The sequence below is a fragment of the Schistocerca cancellata genome, chromosome 3 (assembly GCF_023864275.1).
Source record: "Schistocerca cancellata isolate TAMUIC-IGC-003103 chromosome 3, iqSchCanc2.1, whole genome shotgun sequence".
NCBI lineage: Eukaryota > Metazoa > Arthropoda > Insecta > Orthoptera > Acrididae > Schistocerca > Schistocerca cancellata.
In genome coordinates, this window is record NC_064628.1 from 813,529,041 (window position 1) to 813,542,152 (window position 13,112).

The window sequence follows — 13,112 nt, forward strand, 5'->3', positions numbered from 1 at the left end:
GGTGTGCTTTTGACCAGTGGTATTCGTTGGCATCTTCCAGCCAACGAGGTCATTCTCCTTTTGAAAGAAAATCCACAATTACATTACCATTCTAGTGATATGTGTGCTCTGTTGCGGTTTCAGTTGGATGCTAGCCGGTGAGCTGTGTTTGGAGAGAAGATGCCTTTTCCTGTTTGAGGTCAGTGATGTCTTGGAGATAATACATGAATGAAGAACTGGGTGAGACCGTTTCAGTTTACTTGCCGTGGTGAAGTTTAGCTATTGCAGCGAGGTTAGGTAGGCATTGCTTGGTTACGACCACATCGCGAGAACTAATCGGGCAGTGTGTTTGTGCGTAGTAAAATGGTCGTACCTACTTGACTGTAAGGTGATTATAGCCTGTTACATTACTCCGCTGAAGTATAAAATAGTATTTTCTTATTCAAGAAACCTGAAATGATAATATTAGATGGTGACAATTATTGAACTATATGAAATAACATCTTCATTACTTCTGGACGGTTTGCGTTAGGAGTTTGAAATGCATGGTTGACTGCACGACATGATTGGAATTAGTATGGTTTGCCGGCCTATGTGGCCGTGCGGTTAAAGGCGCTGCAGTCTGGAACCGCAAGACCGCTACGGTCGCAGGTTCGAATCCTGCCTCGGGCATGGATGTTTGTGATGTCCTTAGGTTAGATAGGTTTAACTAGTTCTAAGTTCTAGGGGACTAATGACCTCAGCAGTTGAGTCCCATAGTGCTCAGAGCCATTTGAACCAGTATGGTTTGGGTTAGCGACGAAACAGACATTCATTTGGATGTGTTCGTTAATAAGCAAAACTGGCGCAGTTTGGGGCACTAAGAAACCGCATTTCGCGATAAAGAAGCCTCTTCACCCTTGACGGGTGACTGTGTGGTGTGCAGTGTCCAGTCACGGAATAATCGGTGCGATATTCCTTGAGGGTACGGTGACTACCGAACGGTACGTGAAGGTTTCCGAGGATGATGTCATCCCCTTATTCAAAGTGACCCTAAGTTTGACAATATGTGGTTCATGCAAGACGGAACTCAACTCCACCGAAGCAGGAGAGTGTTTGGTGTCCTGGAGGAGCACTTTTGGGGACCGCATACTGGCTCTGGGTTACCCAGAGGCCACTGTCGGAGGCCTCGATTTCCCGCCATATTCTCCGGATCTGAACACATGCGACTCTTTTTTGTGGGGCTGTGTTAAAGACAAGGTGTACAGCAATAACCCCAAAACCACTGCCTAGCTGAAAACAGCCATTCAGAATTTCATCGACCACATCGATGTTTCGACACTTCAGCGGGTCATGCAGAATTTCGCTATTCGTCTGCACCACACCGTCGGCAATGATGGCAGGCATATCCAACATGTCATAACCTTAATCCGAAAATCTGTAGTGACGTTTACATGTTGAATAAATTTTGTGCACGCCACAGTTTGTAACGAATTTAGGTTTTCTTCACATAGTTCAATAATTGTCACCCTGTATGTTTCTGTTGCCTGTCGTGAATTAGAATCTTGTATGCATGTATGTATTGTATGGATTACGTTACTAGAACGTGCTCTCTGCATGGGTCAGCTTGTTGAATGATGTGGCACTGTTTTAGGATTCACAACCACTCAGGGTGTAAAGGAAACAGTTACTGAATTCCGATCTCACAAGAGATTGATAGCAAGTGATTTTCCTTTAAGTGCTATTAAATTTCATGTCCAGTCAAGGATAACGAGCGGGATCTGTTTCGCCGACTTTTACTGTTTTGTTTGTTATACATCACGCGAACAGTTTTCACACATTATTTGATGCTGCGTGTGAGGGACTTCCACGAATTGCTTTTGTGAGTCACATAGTTTACAGTCTTTATATTCTTAGGCATCAGTCACAAAACTGAAGAAACATTTCATCTCACCGCTGGACGCTATAAGCAGAAAACTAACATTTGTTTAATTTAATTCAATGTGCTTTTCAATTCGGTACTCACTGTGCAATACTGGAGTATAACCTAAGCAAGCATATTTCTTTCTGATGTACTAAATTGTGAAGCATATGTATGTGTTACTATTTCTGTTCATTTTTACAGTCAGATAGTTTTTCCAAATTGTTTTCCTGGGGCATTAGAATCATACAAATGCTTAGCATGAAGGTTTCATGACTTGATTATCACTACTTACGTGAGTAATCTTTGAGTTTTATCACAACACACGACTTTTAACTTCAACTATTAAGTCACACGAATTAATAGCAAAGTTGTAGATGTTGTTGTTGTGGTCTTCAGTCCTGAGACTGGTTCGATGAAGCTCTTCATGTTACTCTATCCTGTGCAAGCTTCATCATCTCCCAGTACCTATTGCAGACTACATCCTTCTGAATTTGTTTAGTGTATTCATCTGGGATTTTTACCCTCCACCCTGCCCTCCAATACTGAATTGGAGATCCGTTGATGCCTCAGAATATGCCCTACCAAATGATCCCTTCTTCTAGTCCAATTGTGCCACTAACTCCTCCCCAATTCTATTCAATACCTCCTCATTACTTATGTGATATACCCATCTATTCTTCAGCATTCTTCTGTAGCACCACATGTAGAAAGCTTGTATTCTCTTCTTGTCCAAACTATTTATCGTCCATGTTTCACTTCCGTACAAGGCTACACTCCATACAGATAATTTCAGAAACGACTTCCTGACACTTAACTCTACACTCGATGTTACCAAATTTCTGTCCGCAGCTCGTGGTCGTGCGGTAGCGTTCTCGCTTCCCGCGCCCGGGTTCCCGGGTTCGATTCCCGGCGGGGTCAGGGATTTTCTCTGCCTCGTGATGACTGGGTGTTGTATGATGTCCTTAGGTTAGTTAGGTTTAAGTAGTTCTAAGTTCTAAGGGACTGATGACCATAGAGGTTAAGTCCCATAGTGCTCAGAGCCATTTGAACCATTTTTTAAGCAAATTTCTCTTCTTCAAAAACGCTTTCCTTGCCTTTGACAGTCTACATTTTATATCCTGTGTACTTCGACCATCATGGTTATTTCCTCCCCAAATAGCAAAACACCTTTACTACTTTATGTGTCTTATTTCCTAATCTATTTCCCTCAGCATCACCCGACTTAATTCGACTACATTCCATTATCCTCGTTTTGCTTTTGTTGATGTTCATCTTATATCCTCCATTCAAGACACTGTCCATTCCATTCAACTGCTCTTCCAAATAATTTGCTGTCTCTGACAGAATTACAATGTCATCGGCGAACCTCAAAGCTTTTACTTCTTCTCCATGGATTTTAATACCTACTCCGAATTTTTCTTTTGTTTCCTTTACTGTTTGCTCAATATACAGATTGAATAACATCGGAGAGAGGCTACAACCCTGTCTCACTCCCTTCCCAACCACTGCTTCCCTTTCATGTCCATCGACTCTCATAACTCCCAACTGTTTCTGTACAAAATGTGAATAGCCTTTCGCTCCCTGTATTTTAGCCCTGCCACCTTCAGATTTTGAAAGAGAGTATTCCTGTCAATTGTTCCCTTATGCTCTCCCTGAAACTCTGTACAATCTCTGTTTATCCAGGTCCCATCTCCTTAAATGCCCACCTTTTTGCGGTTTCTTCCGTTTTAATCTATAGTTCATAACCTATTGATTGTGGTCAGAGTCCTCATCTGCCCCTGGAAACGTCTTACATTTTAAAACCTGGTTCCTAAATTTCTGTCTCACCATTATATAATCCATCTGATACCTTCTTCAGGCTTCTTCCATGTATACAACCTCCTTTTATGATTCTTGGACCAAGTGTTAGCTATGATTAAGTTATGCTCTGTGCGAAATTCTACCACGCGGCTTCCTCTTTCGTTACTTACTCCCATTCCATAATCACCTACTACGTTTCCTTCTTTTCCGTTTCCTATTTTCGAGTTCCACTCGCCCATGACTATTAAATTTTCGTCTCTCTGCACTATCTGAATAATTTCTTTTATCTCTTCATTATATAGAGGATCTATACAAGGGCGATGTACTTGGGGACAATATTATGGAAATGGAAGAGGATGTAGATGAAGATGAAATGGGAGATATGATACTGCGTGAAGAGTTTGACAGAGCACTGAATGACCTGAGTCGAAACAAGGCCCCGGGAGTAGACAACATTCCATTAGAACTACTGACGGCCTTGGGAGAGCCAGTCCTGACAAAACTCTACCATCTGGTGAGCAAGATGTATGAGACAGGCAAAATACCCTCAGACTTCAAGAAGAATATAATAATTCCAATCCCAAAGAAAGCAGGTGTTGACAGATAAGAAACTTACCGAACTATCAGTTTAATAAGTCACAGCTGCAAAATACTAACACAAATTCTTTACAGACGAATGGAAAAACTGGTAGAAGCCGACCCTGGGGAAGATCAGTTTGGATTCCGCTGAAATGTTGGAACAGGTGAGGCAATACTGACCCTACAGTATATCTTAGAAGCTAGATTAAGGAAAGGCAAACCTACGTTTCTAGCATTTGTAGAGAAAGCTTTTGACAATGTTGATGGGAACACTCTCTTTCAAATTCTGAAGGTGTCAGGGGTAAAATACAGGGAGCGAAAGCTATTTACAATTTGTACAGAAACCAGATGGCAGTCATACGAGTCGAGGGGTATGAAAGGGAAGCAGTGGTTGGGAAGGGAGTGAGACAGGGTTGTAGCCTATCCCCGATGTTATTCAATCTGTATATTGAGCACGAAGTGAAGGAAACAAAAGAAAAGTTCGGAGTAGGTATTAAAATCCATGGAGAAGAAATAAAAACTTTGAGGTTCGCCGATGACCTTGTAATTCTGTCAGAGACAGCAAAGGACTTGGAAGAGCAGTTGAACAGAATGGGCAGTGTCTTGAAAGGAGGGTATAAGATGAACATCAACAAAAGCAAAACGAGGATAATGGAATGTAGTCGAATTAAGTCGGGTGATGCTGAGGGAATCAGATTAGGAAATGAGACACTTAAAGTAGTAAAGGAGTTTTGCTATTTGGGGAGCAAAATAACTGATGATGGTCGAAGTAGAGAGGATATAAAATGTAGACTGGCAATGGCAAGGAAAGCGTTTCTGAAGAAGAAAAATTTGTTAACATCGAGTATAGATTTAAGTGTCAAGAAGTCGTTTTTGAAAGTATTTGTATGGAGTGTAGCCATGTATGGAAGTGAAACATTGACGATAAATAGTTTAGACAAGAAGAGAATAGAAGCTTTCGAAATGTGGTGCTACAGAAGAATGCTGAAGATTAGATGGGTAGATCACATAACTAATGAGGAAGTGTTGAATAGGACTGGGGAGAAGAGAGGTTTGTGGCACAACTTGACAGAAGAAGGGATCGGTTGGTAGGACATGGTCTGAGGCATCAAGGGATCACCAATTTAGTATTGGAGGGCAGCGTGGAGGGTACAAATCGTAGAGGGAGACCAAGAGATGAGTACACCAAGCAGATTCAGAAGGATGTAGGTTGCAGTAGGTACTGGGAGATGAAAGAGCTTGCGCAGGATAGGGTAGCATGGAGAGCTGCATCAAACCAGTCTCAGGACTGAAGACCGCAACAACAACAACAAACATTTCATCAATCTCTTCGTCATCTGCAGAGCTAGTTGGCATATAAACTTGTACTACTGTAGTAGGAGTGGGCGTCGTGTATATCTTGGCCACAATAATGCGTTCACTATGCTGTTTGTAGTAGCTTACTCGCCCTCCTATTTTTCATTCATTATTAAACCTACTCCTGCATTACCCCTATTTGATTTTGTATTTATAACCCTGTATTCACCTTACCATAAGTCTTGTTCCTCCTGCCACCGAACTTCACTAAGTCCCACTATATCTAATTTTAAACTATCCATTTCCCTTTTTAAATTTCTAACCTACCTGCCCGATTAAGGGATCTGACATTCCACTCTCAGATCCGTAGAACGGCAGTTTTCTTTCTCCTGACAACGACATCCTCTTGAGTAGTCCCTGCCCGGTGATCCGAATGGGGGACTATTTTACCTCCGGAATATTTTACCCAAGAGGACGCCATCATCATTTAACCATACAGTAAAGCTGGATGCCTTCGGGAAAAATTACGGCTGTCTTTTCCCCTTGCTTTCAGCCGTTCGCAGTACCAGCACAGCAAGGCCGTTTTGGTTAGTGTTACAAGGTCACATCAGTCAGTCATCCAGTCTGTTGCCCTTGCAACTACTGAAAAGGCTGCTGCCGCTCTTCAGGAACCACAAGTTTGTCTGGCCTCTCAACAGATACCCCTCCGTTGCGGTTGCCTCTTACGCTGAGGCACGCCAGCCTCCCCACCAACGGCAATGTCCATGGTTCTTGGGAGGATAGATATAAAGCATAAATTAAGTTCAATCAATCAAATGCAGCGAATGTCTGAAATGTACAGTAGTTACCGGCTGTATGCCATCACAAGATTCTGATTCTACACACACACCAAATCTGCAGTCGGTATTAAGAAATTCAAAAGCCGAAACGTTGAAGTAGAATCTTTTATCCGGTTTATCATCGGCAGGCCGATCACAAAGTGGGTAGCAAATTTTAAGAAAATAGGTGTTTCTTGGTTTATTTAAAACCCGATATCTTTATGATATCGATATTTTGTCTTGGATTTTGGTCAGAATCGATATCAACTAGTCAACTGATAAAAAATTTGATAAATCAGTAATTTAGAAAAAAATTTCTACCTAAAACTGACATGTGACTTCTGACTCTCCTGTCAACAAGTTTTAGTTAAGTATATGTAGAATCGGAACTAACACCTCCTGGCGGCAGTACCTCAGAAATTTGTCCAACATCATTTTGATTAGGATTGTGGTTTGTAGATGTTCTTGTCTCAGATCAAGTTAATTATAGAAAATATTAAGTAAATTCCCAATTACATTAATCTCTCAAAGTTATTTCTTCGTAGTCTACAGGATGTTATCCAACGACATATTTTGAAGATTGTTGTTAGTTCCGTTATAGTTTCTTTCTCCTCGGCAGGTATAACTTCAAGTGAAATTTATGATTTAATAGCGTTAACAAAGGATTGTCCTATTCGATCTTCCTTTTTTTCCTTATTCACCAGAGGGAACTTAAGAAACTACTCTATCAGCTCTCTGCTCGAGACTTCTATGACGGCAGTATTGGAAGCACATTTAATCAGCACTATGCTCACCCAGTCCATAACATCGAGTACCGAAATTGGAGCCGCCACTTCTCTTGCGAGTAGCTCGTCTGTTTTGGTCACGAGCCACAGTAGACCCTGTTCTCGTCCTCCCACCTAGCAAACATCTCGGGCGTTTCGCGTACTCCGCCTTGCACATACGACAGTCGCTCATTTATGGAGCCTCGGTTTCCCTGTAGTAAAAATTTAGGTCAACAACACTGACAAAATAACGAGTTTCTCTCACTTGCATACTATCTTCATTTCTTCGACCACAGGTCGCAAGCAGCTTTTGGGTTACTGATATTGTTTTTCGGGACGACATGCGTTGCGTATCCACAGATTTCACTTCTACAAGATGGGGTGAAGACTTACGAGCGAAGCAAAGTTCTGTTGGACCGTGGGGTTGCGGCTCGTGCGATGACACGGGAATATGACAAGCTGTGAATTACATTCGCTTATTGGTACGTGATCCGTTGACGCATACTGTTATTTAACGATACAAAATGTAATTACGTTTGCAGAAATATTCTCAGATTTATACCCGCTGTCAATTCATCATAACCGCCCGTAATAAATTAGATATTTACGCAACGGTACTTTTTCACACTCGCTCTGATTACGTCAACAGATTTCATTTCCCCGCTGCTGAATATTTGCTGATTTCGCTACACCGTATTTATTATACTTGTTAAATATATTGGGAACAACTAAAATGGATTAAACAGATTCATGTATTTACATTTGCTAAATCAATAATCATGTTGATTTAAATCTAGTTTGACACAGGGAAAGCAGTGCTCTTCAAATTCTCATACAACAGTTCCCGGCACAGAATTAAGTATAACTACCTGTTATCCATGTATATGTACATTCTTCTCAGACAGTTCAGTGTTCGAGCAAATCACAAAACCATGCAACGCTTGATACGTCTCCAAAATAAGCTCAGGGTCGACGTTCTTCATATCAGTTATCCTAAGGTCCACTCATTATGACAAATTGACTTCCTGATATACATAAGAGATTTTTTCCCAATATTGTTAATCGCTGGGAACATTTTTTTTCCTTTTTTTTTGTTGACTGAAAGAAAAAATATAACTCCTTGCACAGAAATCAAATGAAGCCCTCAAGGAAATTAACAAGTGGTCAATATGTAGTAAAGTTACATTTAACTTGAACAAAAAAAGACATGAAATTAAGTTTGAAGAAGAAAAATGGCACATGTGATAAATGTAGGTGACACCACCATAGATCGTGTAACAAACACAATATTCTAGGGGTGAATGTTGATCGTTATTTTAAGTGATTAGCACCCTCACTATCTCATAAAAGTGATCCACGGATGAAGTAATTGTTCTGACTTAGGGCTAATAAGATCACAGCAGATTCTTCTCACTAACCATTATAACGGTATTTTAATTGAAGAAGTCGTGAGCTATTAGATTAATTTGATGCCGTCATAATTTCCTGTTAATCTTTCATTTCTGTAAAGTTAATATACACGGCAATGAAAGCATTTTAATTACGTTACTCTCACCTTAGTTTATCTTCATAATCTTCCCTGCTACTGCTATTTTCACTGCGAAATTAATTATTCCTCATTACGGCATAGCAAATTTAATCATCCAATCTTTCCTGATTGACAAACTGCTAAAGAAATTACTTTCTCTTCCTTCTGTTGTCAATAACTCTTCACTTCGCACTAGTTTCTCCATTTTGAAAGCCTGCCTCTGCATTTAATTTTAACTTCTGAGTTTATAATATGTAACAACGACAAAAAAAAAATTGCAACGCCAAGGAGTTGTGCGACATAAACAAAAGTTGGTAGATGTGTTTTTAGATTTGGAACATGATGCCTATTCAGATTTCAAGTCAGTCGCGTAACAGAGGCTCTACCTGAGCATCTATGATGATGTATATCTGTTTGCTGTAAGGGCAGTTAGAACAGAAAAATATTTAACATTTTCGGATTTTTATCTTATTATAAAATTTGCAGTTTTCCGAATAAAATCATACACATATCACTTACAAACTCACATATGGTCTACACCCGTTGAAAATTTTAAAATTTGTAAGTGCATTACTTCAAGATCTAATAAAATCGGTAATTTTTTTATATAGAAGGCTGTGGATTGCTGTGTTAGATAGGTAAAATTACATGTTTTTTATTGGTAGCACTGTCAAAAACAGTATCGTATCGTCTCATGGTATAAACACGCGTTGTTTGTCAAAGTGTTATCAGTTTTCCGAGGAAAAGTGATGAATGGACTGGTAAATCTCCCAAAAAGTAAATTATGACACCAAAACGAAGTATTTTTAAGAAACGTGGGTTTCATAGTAATAGATTTTCGAATAAAGGGAAACAAAGTATTTAACATGTGGCGTGTGAAGTTACAGACAATGAAATACAGGCAGACTCGTCAGTATCTAGAGAAACAAGCGTTATTACGTCGAAGATTAAAGTAAAACGTTGTGATACACAGTTTCCTCAGAACGCAAATGATGTAAATGGTATGTTAGGTTATATGCCGATAGATTTACATTCCCTAACAAGCGTTTCGATGAATGTGTGTTTGTTGTGAAATATGTGGAGGGCCAGTTAGTATGCATGAAGACAGTGAGTTATCAAATGGACTCGCCAGGGAACTTATCATTAATTGTGCCAGTTGTAAATATACTAATTCATTCTAGAATTCTGGTAAGTGTAAAGATAATTATTTTGAATAAATGTTAGGTGGTTTTATGGATTGAGAGCTATTGGCAAAGGACGCACTGCAGCAGAAACAATGTGTGCCGTGATGAATATGCCACGCCCACCTTGTAAAATCGACAAGTATGCAGGATTTATTGGAGCTGCTGTGGAACCTGTTGCATGTGAGTCAATGAAGGGTGCTGCAAACGAGGCTGTTGATTGACTGACATACCAGTAGCTGATGATTGACTGACGTACCAGTAGCTTTTTATGGCACTTGGCAGAAGTGTGGCTACAATTCTAAGAATTCTGTTGCTACGGTGAACAGTGTGGATACTGGAAAGGTAATACATTTCCAGATTTTAACGGAACATTGTTATAAATGTAAATCAGGGAATGAAGAAGGGCATATCTGAGACAAAAATTAAGAAGGAACAAGTGGTGGTATGGAAGCCTCTGCAGATATTGAAATTTTTAGTCGATTTGTGAACGAAAGGGGAGTGTGTTACACTAAGTTCTTAGGTGATGGGGAGTCAAAAGCATATAACAGTGTAGTGTCCTCTCGGCCTTATCGTGAGAAGATTATCACAAAACTGGAATGTGTTGATCATGTGCCAGGTTGAGAAAGTTGAAACGAAGTTGTGGAGACAACAAACTTTCTGATGGTAAAACCATAAGTGGCAGGCTAACAGACAAAATGATTGAAGAACTACAGCAGTGTTATGGGATGGCCATTAGAAAGAATACTGAGGATTTGTTGAAAATGAAGCAGACAGTATGGGCTACCTTCCTCCACAGACTGTCAACTGATGAAAAACCAGTACACCACCGTTTCCCTCCTGGACCTGATTCATGGTGCAATTACCGCATTGCCCAGTACTCAAACAGTTCATACATCCATAAACATTCCGCCCCAGCAGCAGTCATGGAAATCATAAAACCTATTTCCAGAGACCTGGCAAATCCTAAATTACTGAAGAAGTGTCTACATGGTCAGATTCAAAATCCCAGTGAGTCGTTCAATAATCTTATAATGACTCGATTATCAAAGAAAGTTTTTGTTGGAATGAAGACACTAAAGTGGGGATCAGTGATGCTATTATTGCTTTTACTGATGGCAACATTGCTAGGGTGAAAGTGCTACAGCATATGGGAATTAATCCAGGAGCAAACTGCATCAGAGAACTTGAACGGATGTCAAGGTTCGCATTGATACAGCAGAGTATGCAGCACAGTTGTCCACTAAGAAGTCCAGACAGAAGAAAAGAAGAAAAAGACTTGGAAGAATATTAAGAGGATGATATGCAGTATGGTTCAGGGCCCTTTTGAGTGACTAAGAATAAAAAAGAAATTAAGCATGTATTGAGTTACAGTCTTTCGAAACTTTAGAAGCCATTCGTAAAAATTTACATTTTGTGTTGCATTTTTCCATAAATCTCAGAAACCACTTCGAGTAGAGTATTCACATTTTCAGGGAGTAATAACATAGATATCCTGAGTCTACTGAACTAAAAGAAGAACATAAAGTTATCTATAATTAAAATTATTTAGGACAACGTACAAAAAAGTATACAAAATTTTCACCATGTAATTAAAAAATTGTACTTCCGAAAGCAATGGCTAAAATGCAATTATTGTAGTTCAGTAGGCTCAGAACATTCAGTTTAATGTCCTGTAAGAGTTTCATGTCAATTGCTTCAGTGGTTCCTGAAATACAGGGAAGCCAAGTAACTAAATTTGACATTGTCGGGACAGGGCGTTACAACTCTCCTTAAATACAGGCCGTAACGATCGTAAGCGTTAGCTACTATCGAGACTGGACGTGATGAGTTGATGTTAGACAAGAATGCCTCTAAGGTGACAAACACATCATTATCAATACTCATAGAGTTTGAAGGAGGTCGTGTAATAGGGCTACGAGATTTGGATGTTCCTTCTGCGGTAGCCACTGTGCATGATTGCTGGCAGCGGTGATCACGAGAATATACCATCGGAAGAAGACCAGGTTCCCTATGGCCACGTTGTATTACCGAGAGGACAGACCATCGTGCTCGGCGTGTGGTTCTGGCGCATCGTACCGCATCTACAGGAGCAATCTGAGCAGCAGTTGGTACCGTAGTGGCATCACGAACTTCTGCAAAACGTTTACTTCAAGGACAGCTCCGAGACAGAGGCCCTATGAAGTGCATTTCACTGACCCCAAACCACCGCCATTTGCGACTTCAAGGGAGTCAAGCGCGAGCTGACTGGAGGGCAGGTGAAGGTCTGTTGAGTTTCCTGATGAAGGCTGGTTCTGCCTCGATGTTGGTTAGAAGGAGACCAGTTGATGGCATGCAATCGACCGGTCTGCGTATTAGACACACTGGGCCTAGAACTGCAGTTATGGTGTGGTGTGCGATGTCGTATGGCAGCAGGGGAGCTCTCGAGGTTCGCCCACGCACCCTGACTGCAAATTTGTACGTCAGTATTATGAACTACCCTATCCTGTCGTCACTCATGAACAGCATTCCAGGGGGTGTTTTTAAACGGGATAACGCTCGCCCACATATCTACACTCCTGGAAATGGAAAAAAGAACACATTGACACCGGTGTGTCAGACCCACCATACTTGCTCCGGACACTGCGAGAGGGCTGTACAAGCAATGATCACACGCACGGCACAGCGGACACACCAGGAACCGCGGTCTTGGCCGTCGAATGGCGCTAGCTGCTCAGCATTTGTGCACCGCCGCCGTCAGTGTCAGCCAGTTTGCCGTGGCATACGGAGCTCCATCGCAGTCTTTAACACTGGTAGCATGCCGCGACAGCGTGGACGTGAACCGTATGTGCAGTTGACGGACTTTGAGCGAGGGCGTATAGTGGGCATGCGGGAGGCCGGGTGGACGTACCGCCGAATTGCTCAACACGTGGGGCGTGAGGTCTCCACAGTACATCGATGTTGTCGCCAGTGGTCGGCGGAAGGTGCACGTGCCCGTCGACCTGGGACCGGACCGCAGCGACGCACGGATGCACGCCAAGACCGTAGAATCCTACGCAGTGCCGTAGGGGACCGCACCGCCACTTCCCAGCAAATTAGGGACACTGTTGCTCCTGGGGTATCGGCGAGGACCATTCGCAACCGTCTCCATGAAGCTGGGCTACGGTCCCGCACACCGTTAGGCCGTCTTCCGCTCACGCCCCAACATCGTGCAGCCCGCCTCCAGTGGTGTCGCGACAGGCGTGAATGGAGGGACGAATGGAGACGTGTCGTCTTCAGCGATGA